We start from the raw sequence: 12,322 nt of genomic DNA, 5'->3' as shown, positions 1-12,322 counted from the left end.
TTCTTTAAAGTCCTGGTGTCACTAATATATATTTTCTTTCATAAATTAAGCAAAACCAAATTAAATATTTCTGGAAAAAATCTAAGTGCTTTATGTAGCTAGAACCTCAGATGAAACAGTTGTGAACCTAAAGCACATAAATTCTTCTATTTGCCCAATTGAAAACAATGAATTCCAGAACATGTGATAGAATGGAATGATAGATAATGCAGCTGGGAGTAAGGTCGGCTAATGTAGCCTTACACTAACCAGCTCTCTGACCTTGAACAAATCACTAAAATTAATAAAAATATAGTACAGCATATTGTACATGATAGGCTCTCATGAATATTTAATATTCAGTGGCGAGAACTTAACTTCTTTGATCCCAGACGCCCTTCTAAATTAGGCAGCATATAGTACATGGATAGAAAAGTGTGATAACAGCATTTGACCTACTTGCCTTGGAAAATATGCCTGCTTGCTCTCAGTGGTGTTAACTAATGTTCTGGATGAACAACTACCTGGCTTAATTCAATATTATTTAATGTTTTAAAGTTTTGAATATATTTTTATCTCTCTCATAGCTAGGTATTCCTTGCAGTGAGAATCCTTATTTGCTTGATGAAGAAGCACAAGGGCAGAGATTATTGGATTCTCCAAAGTGACAGTCAATCCTCACACCATGAGGGCTAGTATTTAGAGATTTCATGTCTGGAACCGCATTCTGTCTTGCACCATTACTAACACAATTTGTGACTGCTTCCTTGCACAACTTAGAGGGTGATATTATTTGATGAAAAATAAAGACAAAAAATGTTGCCAAGCAGGATTAGCCTATAGGTCTGGAGGCCATGGACACCTGGAAGTTGAAATTCAGGTTTGCCACAGTGCCCCTCACCTCACTGTTGCTTGGCTGCACTTCTTGTCACTTAGCATAATGCTTACTGACCCACTGAGCAGTGAATGGGTTGGGGATAGAAAGAAATTGGCTTGATCCCCAGAAGTATCATACATGGTGTGGTATGACCCAATTATATCACAAGTAGTAAGTCTCACAGATGGAAATAACCTGGAGCCTGGCCAGGATAGGGGAGGAACCACATGGTTGGTAAATACTGGATGTTCTCACTGCAGCAAGAAATAGCCTCCTAGCTGTGTACCATCTTGGGAGCTGGCATTATTGCCAAAGCTAAGAACAGGCCTGCTTGCATACATAGGAGGTGACTCTCTAAGGTCTATTTTAAATTTTCCCACTAAATATATGGCATCCCTGTGACATGGTAGTGGAGATTCCTTTATTGAAGAACAAAAACTTGATTCTATAGCTGGAAGTTAGGCTTAAAGTGCAAGACCACTGTACAGAAAAAATGTGAAACTTATACTCATTTATCAGGTAGTATATATAATTGATTGCACTGACTTCAGAAGCAAGGGGGATAGTGGAATTCTCACACACACAAACACACACATGCATCCTCTTCACCTACCACACACACAGACACACATTTCTACATATTCTTTTGACTTTTCTTATATTGTTTCTTCTGCCTAGAATCTTATCATGGATAATTTCTAGTCAGTTTTCAAAGACAGTAATCCTAGATCAGATCACCTGCCTTGTGCAACCTTTCTTGATTCTCTGCCTGAGTTGAGTTTATTCTCTTCTGAATTTCCTGAATACCCCCACACATACTGCTACTATGGCATATGTGACACTGTATTTTCATATACTGTTTTTCTCACACATGCTCATAAAATATATCATTATGAGAGCATAATTTTATTTTTAGGTTTTAAATGTTTTTTTTTTTAATTTATTAAATGTATTATTGTGAAATATTATGACTAGAACATGAAGAAGGCAATGGCACCCCACTCCATACTTTTTCCTAGAAAATCCCATGGACAAAGGAGCCTGGTAGGCTGCAGTCCATGGGGTCGCTAGAGTCAGACACGACTGAACGACTTCACTTTCACTTTTCACTTTCATGCATTGGAGAAGGAAATGGCAACCCACTCCAGTGTTCTTGCCTGGAGAATCCCAGGGAAGGGGGAGCCTGGTGAGCTGCCGTCTATGGGGTCGCACAGAGTCGGACACGATTGAAGCGACTTAGCAGCAGTAGCAGCAGCATGACTAGAACAACATTTTTAAGGCTAATGATAAAGGGACACAAGACATCTTTATATTAATTGATACTTTTTTTGTTCTACCTTTATTTTGCAATGGGAATTTTATAACATTGTTCTGAGTATTAATGAGATTGATGTTCAAGTGCTGTTGTGCTCCTCTGATCCATTTGCATAATGCAAGGAAAATATCTGAAATAAAGAAGTCATGAAGACTTTTCAGAGGGATAGAAGGACTCTCTAAACTGAGAGCAAAGTTTTCCTTTTTCCTCAAGGTCAGGGGTTGTCTAGATCTCCTTAGAGATCCATCCGGATTTCCTGATGGCCTGCAGAGGCCAGATTTAAATTAAAAATATTCATAGTATAGTTATTTCAGTGATATGTACAGGGAAGAGACAGCTATTGAGATGCTTATAGATGACGTAGACATTCCAGTATAAGGGCAAAGCAAAGAAATGACCACTGGAAGGGAAAGGAGCTAAGTTCATCCTCCCAAAGATATCATTATCCTGTTCCTTGGTGGTTATGGCTATGATACCCTCTATCTAAGTGACCCTTTTCTCCCTAAGACAGCTGAATCTGTGTTCTTCAGGTACAGAGATTTGGCTGGTCTTATACCTGGGTGCCAGCTCCTTTCCAAATTGTAATTCTGAAATTCCTAAAAGCCCAAGTCTAAACCTGACCACAACACTAATGCTAAAGTAACTAGTTATAATTATTCTTCCTAGTCCTCTGATCTTACTCCAAAACTCATTATTCTATGAGCCAGCTCATTACATTGCCACCCTTACTATTCTCTTGACTGTTACCCATACTTTATGCATTGTGAATAGAGAATGGGTGCGTAAAATAATATTTGAGCCCCTTGGCTTAAGTATTTGTTGCTCTTCAGTTGCTAAGATGTGTCTGAATCTTTGCAATCTCATAAACTGCAGCATGCCAGACTTCCCTGTACTTCATTTTTTCCAAGAGTTTGCTCAAACTCAAGTCTATTGAATCAATGATGCCATCCAAGAATCTCATCTTCCATTGCCCCCTTCTCTTCTTGCCCTTGATCTTTCCCAGCATCAGGGTCTTTTCCAATGAGTTAGCTCTTCCAATCAGGTGACCAAAGTATGGGAGCTTCAGCTTCAGCATCAGTCCTTCCAATGAATATTCAGGATTGATTTCTATTAAGGTTGACTGGTTTGATCTCCTTGCTGTCCATGGGTCTTAGAGTCTTCTCCAGCACCACAGTTCAAAAGCATTAATTCTTTGGTGCTCAGCCTTGTTTATGGTCCAACTCTCACACCTGTACATGACCATTGGAAAAACCATTGCTTTGACTATAAGGACTTTTATTGTCAAACTCTTTGTGTGTGTGTGTGTGTGTGTGTGTGTGTATGTGTTAGTCACTGTTGGCATAGTGATGTGGCTCAAATCAATAGTCCACCTAAGAAAGAAATGGAAAATTTTATTTGAGCCAACCTGAGAGATATCGTTTAGAAAGTTCTGAGGACTGCTCTACTCATTCGAGATCAAAGGACAATTATATAAGTTTTTGAAACAAAGATTTGTTCATCAATGATGTATTTTTTTAAACATCTACTTCTGCTTTATTGACTATGTCAAAGCCTTTGTGTGGATCACAACAAACTATGGAAAATTCTTTTTTTTTTTTAGGCTTTTAATTTGTTTATTTTTTTATGGAAGGATAATTGCTTTACAGAATTATGTTGTTTTCTGTCAAACCACAACATGAATCAGCCATAGGTATACATATATCCCCTTCCTTTTGAAACTCCCTCCCTTCTCCCTCCCCATCCTACCCCTCTAGATTGATACAGAGACCCTGATTTAGTTTCCTGAGCCATACAGCAAATTCCAGTTGGCTATCTATTTTACATATAGTAATGTAAGTTTCCATGTTACTCTTTCCATACATCTCAATCTCTCCTCCCCTCTCCCCATGTCCATAAGTCTATTCTCTATGTTTGTTTCTCCATTGTTTCTTTGTAAATAAATTCTTCAGTTCCATTTTTTAGATTCCATATATATGTGTTAGAATATGGTATTTGTCTTTCTCTTTATGACTCACTTCACTCTGTATAATAGGTTCTAGGTTCATCCACTTCATTAGAACTGACTCAAATGTGTTCCTTTTTATGACTGAGTAATATTCCACTGTGTATATATACCACAACTTCTTTATCCATTCATCTGTTGATGGACATCTGATTGGTTCCATGTTCTAGCTATTGTAAATAGTGCTGCAATGAACAATGGGATACATGTGTCTCTTTCAATTTTGGTTTCCTCAGGGTATATGCCTAGGAGTGGTAATGCTGCATCATATGGTGCTGTTATTCCTAGATTTTAATGAATCTCCATACTGTCTTCCATAGTAGCTGTATCTATTTACATTCCCATCAACAGTGCAAGAGTGTTCCCTTTTCTCCACACCATTTCCAGCATTTATTGTTTGTAGACTTTTTGATGATGGCCATTCTGACCAGTGTGAGGTGATATTTCATTGTAGTTTTGATTTGTATTTCTCTACTAATGAGTGTTGTTGAGTATCTTTGCAGGTGTTTGTTAGCTATCTGCATGTCTTCTTTGGAGAAATGTCTGTATAGGTCTTTTCCTCATTTTTTGACTGGGTTATTTGTTTCTCTGGCATTGAGTTGTATGAGCTGCTTGTATATTTTGTAAATTAATCCTTTGTCAGTTTTTTCATTTGCTATTATTTTCTCCCATTTTGAGGGTTGTCTTTTCACCTTTGCTTATACTTTCCTTTGCAGTGCAAAAGCTTTTAAGTTTAATCAGGTACTACTTGTTTACTTTTGTTTTTATTTCCATTGTTCTAGGAGGTGGGTCATAAAGGCTCTTGCTTTGATTTATATCATCGAGTTTTCCGACTATGTTTTCCTCTAAGAGTTTTATAGTTTCTGGTCTTACATTTAGGTCTTTAATCCATTTTGAGTTTATCTTTGTTTATGCTGTTAGGAAGTGTTCTTATTTCATTATTTTACATGTAGCTGTCCAGTTTTCCCAGTGCCATTTACTGAAGAGGCTGTCTTTGACCCATTGTATAGTCTTGCCTCCTTTTTCAAAAATAAGGTAGCCATAGGTTTATGGGTTTATTTCTGGGCTTTCTATCTTGTTCCATTGGTCTATATTTCTGTTTTTGTGTCAGTACCATACTGTATTGATGACTATAGTTCTGTAGTATAACCTGAAGTCAGGAAGCTTGATTCCTCCAGCTCTCTTCTTCTTTTTCAAGACTGCTTTGGCTATTCTGGGTCTTTTGTGTTTCTATATGAATTGTGAAATTTTTTGTTCTAGTAGTGTGAAAAATGTCATTGGTAATTTGATATGGATTTCGTTAAATCTGTAGATTGCATTTGGCAGTATAGTCATTCTTCCTACTCATTAACATGGAATATTTCTCCATCTGTTTATGCCATCTTTGATTTATTTCATTAGTGCCTTATAATTTTCTGTGTACAGGTCTTTTGTCTCCTTAGGTAAGTTTATTCCTAGATATTTAATTCTGTTTGTTGAAATGGTAAATGGGATTGATTCCTTAATTGCTCTTTCTGATTTTTCATTGTTAGTATATAAAAATGCAAATAATTTCAGTGTATTGATTTTGTATCCTGCAACTTTGCTAAATTCACTGATTAGTTCTAGGAATTTTCTGATACTACCTTTAGGGTTTTCTATGAACAGTATCATGTCATCTGCAAACAGTGAGAACTCTGCTTCTTCTTTTCTGATCTAGATGCATTTTATTTCTTTTTCTTCTCTGATTGCTGTAGCTAGGACTTCCAGAACTAAAATGAATAATAGTGGTGAAAGTGGACACCCTTGTCTTGTTCCTGATCTTAGGGGGAATGCTTTCAGTTTTTCACCATTGAGAATAAGGTTTGCTGTAGGCTTGTCATATATGGCCTCTACTATGTTGAGGTATGTTCCTTCTATGCCCATTTTTTGAAGAGTTGTAATCATAAATAGGTGCTGAGTTTTGTCAAATACTTTTTATGCATCTATTGAGATGATTATAAGGTTTTTACCTTTCAATTTTTGATATGGTATATCATATTGATTGATTTCTGTATATTGAAGAATCCTTGCATCCCTGGAATAAACCCAACTTGATCATGGTATGTAAGCTTTTTGATGTGTTGCTGAATTGTTAGCTAAAATTTTGTTGCAGATTTTTGCATCTATGTTTATCAGTGACATTGGCCTGTAGTTTTCTTTTTTGTGTGTTTTATCTTTGTCTGGTTTTGGTGTCAGGGTGATGGTGACCTTGTAGAATGAGTTTGGAAGTGTTCCTTCCTCTGCAAATTTTTGAAAGAATTTTAGAAGGATAGAAATTAGATCTTCTCTAAATGTTTTATAGAATTCTCCTCTGAAGCCATCTGGTCCTGGGATTTTGTTTTTTGGGAGATTTTTCATCACAGCTTCGATTTCAGTGCTTGTAATTGGACTGTTCATAATTTCTATTTCTTCCAAGTTCAGTCTTGGAGGATTGAACTTTTCTAAGAATCTGTCCATTTCTTCCAGGTTATCTATTTTATTGCCATATAGTTGTTCATAATAGTCTGTTATAATCCTTGGTATTTCTTCATTGTCTGTTGTAACCTCCCCTTTTTTGTTTCTAATTTTGTTGATTTGATTCTTCTCTCTTTTTATCATGATGAGTTGGCTAAGGGCTTGTCAATTTTGTTTATCTTCTCAAAGAACCAGCTTTTAGTTTTATTAATCTTTACTATTGTTTCTTTCACTTCTATTTCAATTATTTCTGCTCAGATCTATATGATTTTTTTTCCTCTACTAATTTTGGAGTTTTTTTCTTCTTTTTCCAGTTGCTTTAAGTGTAAAGTTAGCTTGTCTATTCGATGTTTTTCTTGTTTCTTGAGGTAGGATTGTATTGCTATAAACTTCCCTCTTAGAACTGCTTTTGCTGCATCACACAGGTTTTGAGTTGTCATGTTTTTATTGTCATTTGTTTCTAGAATTTTTTTTAATTTTCCTTTTGATTTCTTCAATAACTTGCTGGTTATTTAGAAACGTGTTGTTTAATCTCCATGTGTTTGTGTTTCTTACAGTTTTTTTTTTCTTGTAATTTATATCTAGTCTCACAACATTGTAGTCAGAGAAGATGCTTGATAAAATTACAACTGTCTTAAATTTACTGAGGTCTGAGTTGTGACCTAAGATATGGTCTATCCTGGAGAATGTTCCATGTTCACTTGAGAAGCAGGTGTATTCTTCTGCATTTGGAAGGAATATTCTGAAGACATCAATGAGATCCATCTCATTTAATGTATCATTTAAGACTCATGTTTCCTTATTTATTTTCTGTTTTGATGATCTGTCCATTGGTGTGAGTGGGGTGTTAAAGTCTCCTACTATGATTGTGTTACTGTCAATTTCTCCTTTTATGTCTGTTAGTGTTTGTCTTATGTATTGAGGTGTTTCTATGTTGGGTGTATAAATATTTACAATTGTTATGTCTTCCTCTTGCATTGATTCCTTTATCATTATGTAGTATCCTTCCTTATCTATTGTAATCTTCTTTATTTTAAGGTCTATTTTGTGTGATATGAAGATTACTACTCCAGCTTTCTTTTGCTTCTCATTTGCATGGAATATATTTTTCCATCCTCTCACTTTCAGTCTATATGTGTCTTTAGGTCTGAAGTGAGTTTCTTATAGACAGCATATATATGGGTCTTGTTTTTGTTTTCAGCCAGTCTGTGTCTTTTGGTTGGAGCATTTAATCCATTTACATTTAAAGTAATTACTGATATATATGTTCCTATTGCAATTTTCTAATTGTTTGGGGATTTTGTAGATTTTTTTTTTTTCTGTTGCATTTGTTGACTATATAAGTCCCTTTAACATTTGTTGTAAAGCTGGTTTGGTGGTACTAAATTCTCTTAATTTTTGCTTATCTGAAAAGCTTTTTATTTCTCCATCAATTCTGAATGAGATCCTTGCTGGGTACAGTAATCTTGGTTGTAGATTTTTCCCTTTCTGTACTTTAAATATCCTGCCATTCCCTTCTGGCCTGCAGAGTTTCTGCTGAAAGATCAGCTGTTAAGCATATGGGGTTTCCCTTATATGTTACTTGTTGCTTCTCCCTTGCTGCTGTTAATATTCTTTATTTGTGTTTAGTCTTTGTTTGATTGATTAGTATGTGTCTCAGTGTATTTCTCCTTGGGTTTATCCTGTATGGGACTCTTTGTGCCTCTTGGACTTGTTTGGCTATTTCCTTTTCCATGTTGAAGAAATTTTCAACTATAATCTCTTCAAAAATTTTCTCATAAACTTTCTTTTTCTTGTCTTCTTCTGGGACCCCTATAATTCGAATGTTGTTGTGTTTGATATGGCCCCAGAGGTCTCTGAGACTATCCTCAGCTCTTTTCATTCTTTTTACTTTATTCTGCTCTTCAGAAGTTATTATTACCACTTTATCTTCCAGCTCACTGATTCATTCTTCTGCTTCAGATATTCAGCTATTTATTTCTTCTAGACTATTTTTAATTTCAGTAATTGTGTTGTTTGTCTCTGAAGGCTTATTCTTTAATTCTTCTAGGTCTTTGTTAATTGCTTCTTGCATTTTCTTCATTTTGTTTTCAAGTTTTTTGATCATCTTTACTATCATTATTCTGAATTCTTTGTCAGGTAGTTTGCCTATTTCCTCTTCATTTATTTGGATTTCTGTGTTTCTAGTATGTTCCTTCATTTGTGTAGTATTTCTCTGCCTTTCTTTTTCTTTTTTTTTTAAGTTATTGTGTTTTTGGTCTCCTTTTCCCAGGCTTCAAGGAAAGTTTAATTCTCTCCTTGAATTCTTTCTTCCTTTTGGTTTCTTCTTTCCTAGGGTTGGTCCAGTGGTTTTGTGAGGTTCATATAGGGTCAAATTTGTGCTGAGGTTCTGTTTGTTTGTTTTTCCTCTGATGGGCAAGGCTGAGTGAGGTGGTAATCCTGTCTGCTGATGATTGGGTTTGTATTTTTCTTTTGTTTGTTGTTTAGATGTGGCATCCTGCACAAGGTGCCACAGTTGGTTGGGTGATGCTGGGTCTTATATTCAAGTGGTTTCCTTTGTGTGAGTTCTCACTATTTGAAACACCCTATGATTAGTTCTCTGGTAGTCTAGGGTCTTGGAGTCAGTGCTCTCACTCCAAAGGCTCAGGGTTTGATCTCTGGCTAGGATCAAATATTCCATAAGTGGTTTGTTATGACATTAAGGGAGAATAAAACAAATATCCAAAAACAAGGAACCAAATGACAGTTATAAAATCAGGCAAATAATAATTAAAATAATGGAATATACACATACACCTATATATCCATGAGCAAAGTGAAAACAGTCAACAAAAGTACAGTAGATTGATCCAGCGAACAAAGGAAATTAAAAAAATTATATTTACCTGTTGAGAACAAAACTAACTTAAGTACAAACTGGAAAACAAAGCTAAAGCAAGGTGCCAAGTGGGGATTAAAACAATGAAAACAAAACTAACAGATACGTTGAGAGAAAAGGAAAGAAAGAAAAGAAAGAAAAAGATTTATATACATTAAAGTTTAATGAAGAAGATTTATATACATTAAAGAACAGTAGGAAAGGCAAACAAAGGAATAAATGTAGAAAAATAAATAGGTTTAAAAATTAAAAATTAAAATTATAAAAAAAGAAAAGAGAAAAAATGGAAGAAGAAAGAAAAAAGGGGAAAAAAAGGAAAACTCCATGGAACTGCAAAAGGCCAGTGTAGAGACAGAAGTTTGTAACAACAATAGTAAGTGTGACTGAATATACACATATACATATATACCCAAAAGCAAAATCAAAACAGTCCAACAAAAATTACATACAGTAGATTAACCTGGTGAGCAAAGGATGCCAAAAATTACATCTATCAGACCCAAACTAATTAAAGCACAAACTAGGAAACTAAACTAAAGCAAGGTGCCAATTGGGGAATAAAGCAATGAAAATAAAACTAACATATGTTGAGAGGAAGGAAGAGAAAGAAAAGAAAGAATAGATATGCAAAGTTAAATAGAGGTAGATAAAGCAGATTTATATATGTATTAAAGATTAACTGCAAGGGGAAAAGAACAATAGGGAAAGCAAATGAAGGAGTAAATGTAGAAAAATAATAATAGGTTTAAAACATTAAAAATTCAAATTAAAAAAAGAGAGAGAGGAAAAGAAAAGAGAAACTCCACAGAACTGCAAAAACCCAATGTAGAGGCAGAGGTTTATGACAACAATAAAAAATGTGACTGAAGAAGAAGAAAAAAAAGAAGCTCAAAAGCTTAATTGGATTTCGTAGTGCCAATAAAATCAACAACTACAACAGAGGAAGGAAAAAGGGAAAAGAAAAAAAATCCAAAAGAATCTACAGAACAAGTCAAAAAATAAGAATAATACATGTTTTTCTGGACTCATTGCTGTCAGAGTCCTTTCCCGCTCTGGGAATCACAGTCCAACTTATCTCCGCAGGATGCCCTTCAACACTGTACTGATCTCTGGACCTGCTGTGAGGGTTGCTCAGATTCTAATCTAGTTCTACTCCTGTGTGATCTTGCCTCCGATATCCACAGCTATCAGAGCTAGTGCATTTTCTTTTGTGGGAGCTCTCAATGGCCTTTTATATATTCCATAGACACAGAGCCTGCTTAGTTGATCATGTGGATTTACTCTGCAGCTTGTACAGCTGGTGGGAAGGTTTGGGGTCTTCTTCCTTAGCCACCCTGCCCCTGGGTTTCAATTGTGGTTTTATTTCCACCTCTACATGTGGATCACCCACTGGGGTTGAGCTCCTAAGGCTGCCCTGGAGGGCTTGGGTCTGCCCCAGTGAGGGCCAGGTGTGGAAGTGGTGCAGCTGCTTGGGTCGCAGGGATTCTGGCAGCACCAGGTACTCAAGGGGATTGGTGGCTAGGGTAGTAGGAAATATAGTGCTTTAGAAGGGTATGACAATCAGTATTGACCAATACACTCCAGTATTCTTGCCTGGAGAACCCCTTCTCTGACAGAGAAGCCTGGCAGGCTACAGTCTACAGGGTCACAAAGAGTCGGACAGGACAGAAGTGACCCTGTGTGCATAAACACAAGACGTTATTTTTATTTTATTTATTTATTTATTTTTCTGCCTGTGGCAGCTCTGCCCCAGTGAGAGCTGAGCATGAAGGTGGTGCAGCTGCTTGGCTTGCGGGGGCCCTGGTGGTGCCAAGTGTTCAGGGACATGGACTGTTTCCATGGCAGGAGTTATGGCCCTATCAGAGTCTTTTTCCGAGCCTCTTTGTAGCTGGTGATCAGAAAGCCTCTTTGGCCAGTCTTTCTCCGTAGCTTCACCCCTTCAGGCACTTAGAAGGATCCCTTGCCTGGGGTCCTTCTCTATTGTTCGGTGTGTCAGTTACATAGAGGGGGCCCCCTGACTGGCGTCCTACTCTGTAGATCAGCGCATCAGGCACTTAAAGGAGCACCCTGGGTGTGGTCCTACTCTGTAGTTCGGTGCACAGGCAGTTGATGGACCAGCCTCTCTATTGTTCAGCTGCTGATGCTGGCCTGTGGAGAGAGAGAGAGAGAGGTCATGGTGATGGCTCCACCCTCTATGCATGACTCAGCAGTATCACCTTGTTTCCATGCTGCCTGGTTTTCCTCTAGAGGCATTTCTCACCACATCTCCTTCCTCACATCCGTCCCTCTGCAGTCAATAGCAGCCCTCGCACTGGGATTGCTCCACAATCCCTAAACTCCACTTCCCAGCCTCTGCCCCTTCCGGGAGACCCATGTTCCTGTTTGGCAAATGTATGGCTGTGGCAAGGACTGTCTGATTCTCATTTCATTTAGGCTGCCACAGATTAGCTGTTTCACTCTCAGCCTTAAATGTTTCTCCTCTGACTCAGACAGTTGCCTCGCTGTGGGGATCAGACCGCTGCATCGGTTCCCCTACCCCCTGAGGGCAGGTCCAGTCCTACTAACACTCCTGTTTCCTTTGTCCTACCGAGTTTTGCATGGTTCTAATACTTTGCCCACCTGATGTGAAGAACTGACTCATTTGAAAAGCCCCTGATGCTGGGAAAGATTGAAGGCAGGAGCAGAAGGGGATGACAAAGGATGATATGAGTGGATGGCATCACCAACTCAATGGACATGAGTTTGAGTAAACCCCAGGAGCTGGTGATGGACAGGGAGGCCTGACATGCTGCAGTC

This window comes from Bos mutus, chromosome 24 (assembly GCF_027580195.1).
Source record: "Bos mutus isolate GX-2022 chromosome 24, NWIPB_WYAK_1.1, whole genome shotgun sequence".
NCBI classification, from domain to species: domain Eukaryota; kingdom Metazoa; phylum Chordata; class Mammalia; order Artiodactyla; family Bovidae; genus Bos; species Bos mutus.
Note: the sequence above shows the minus strand (reverse complement) of the source record.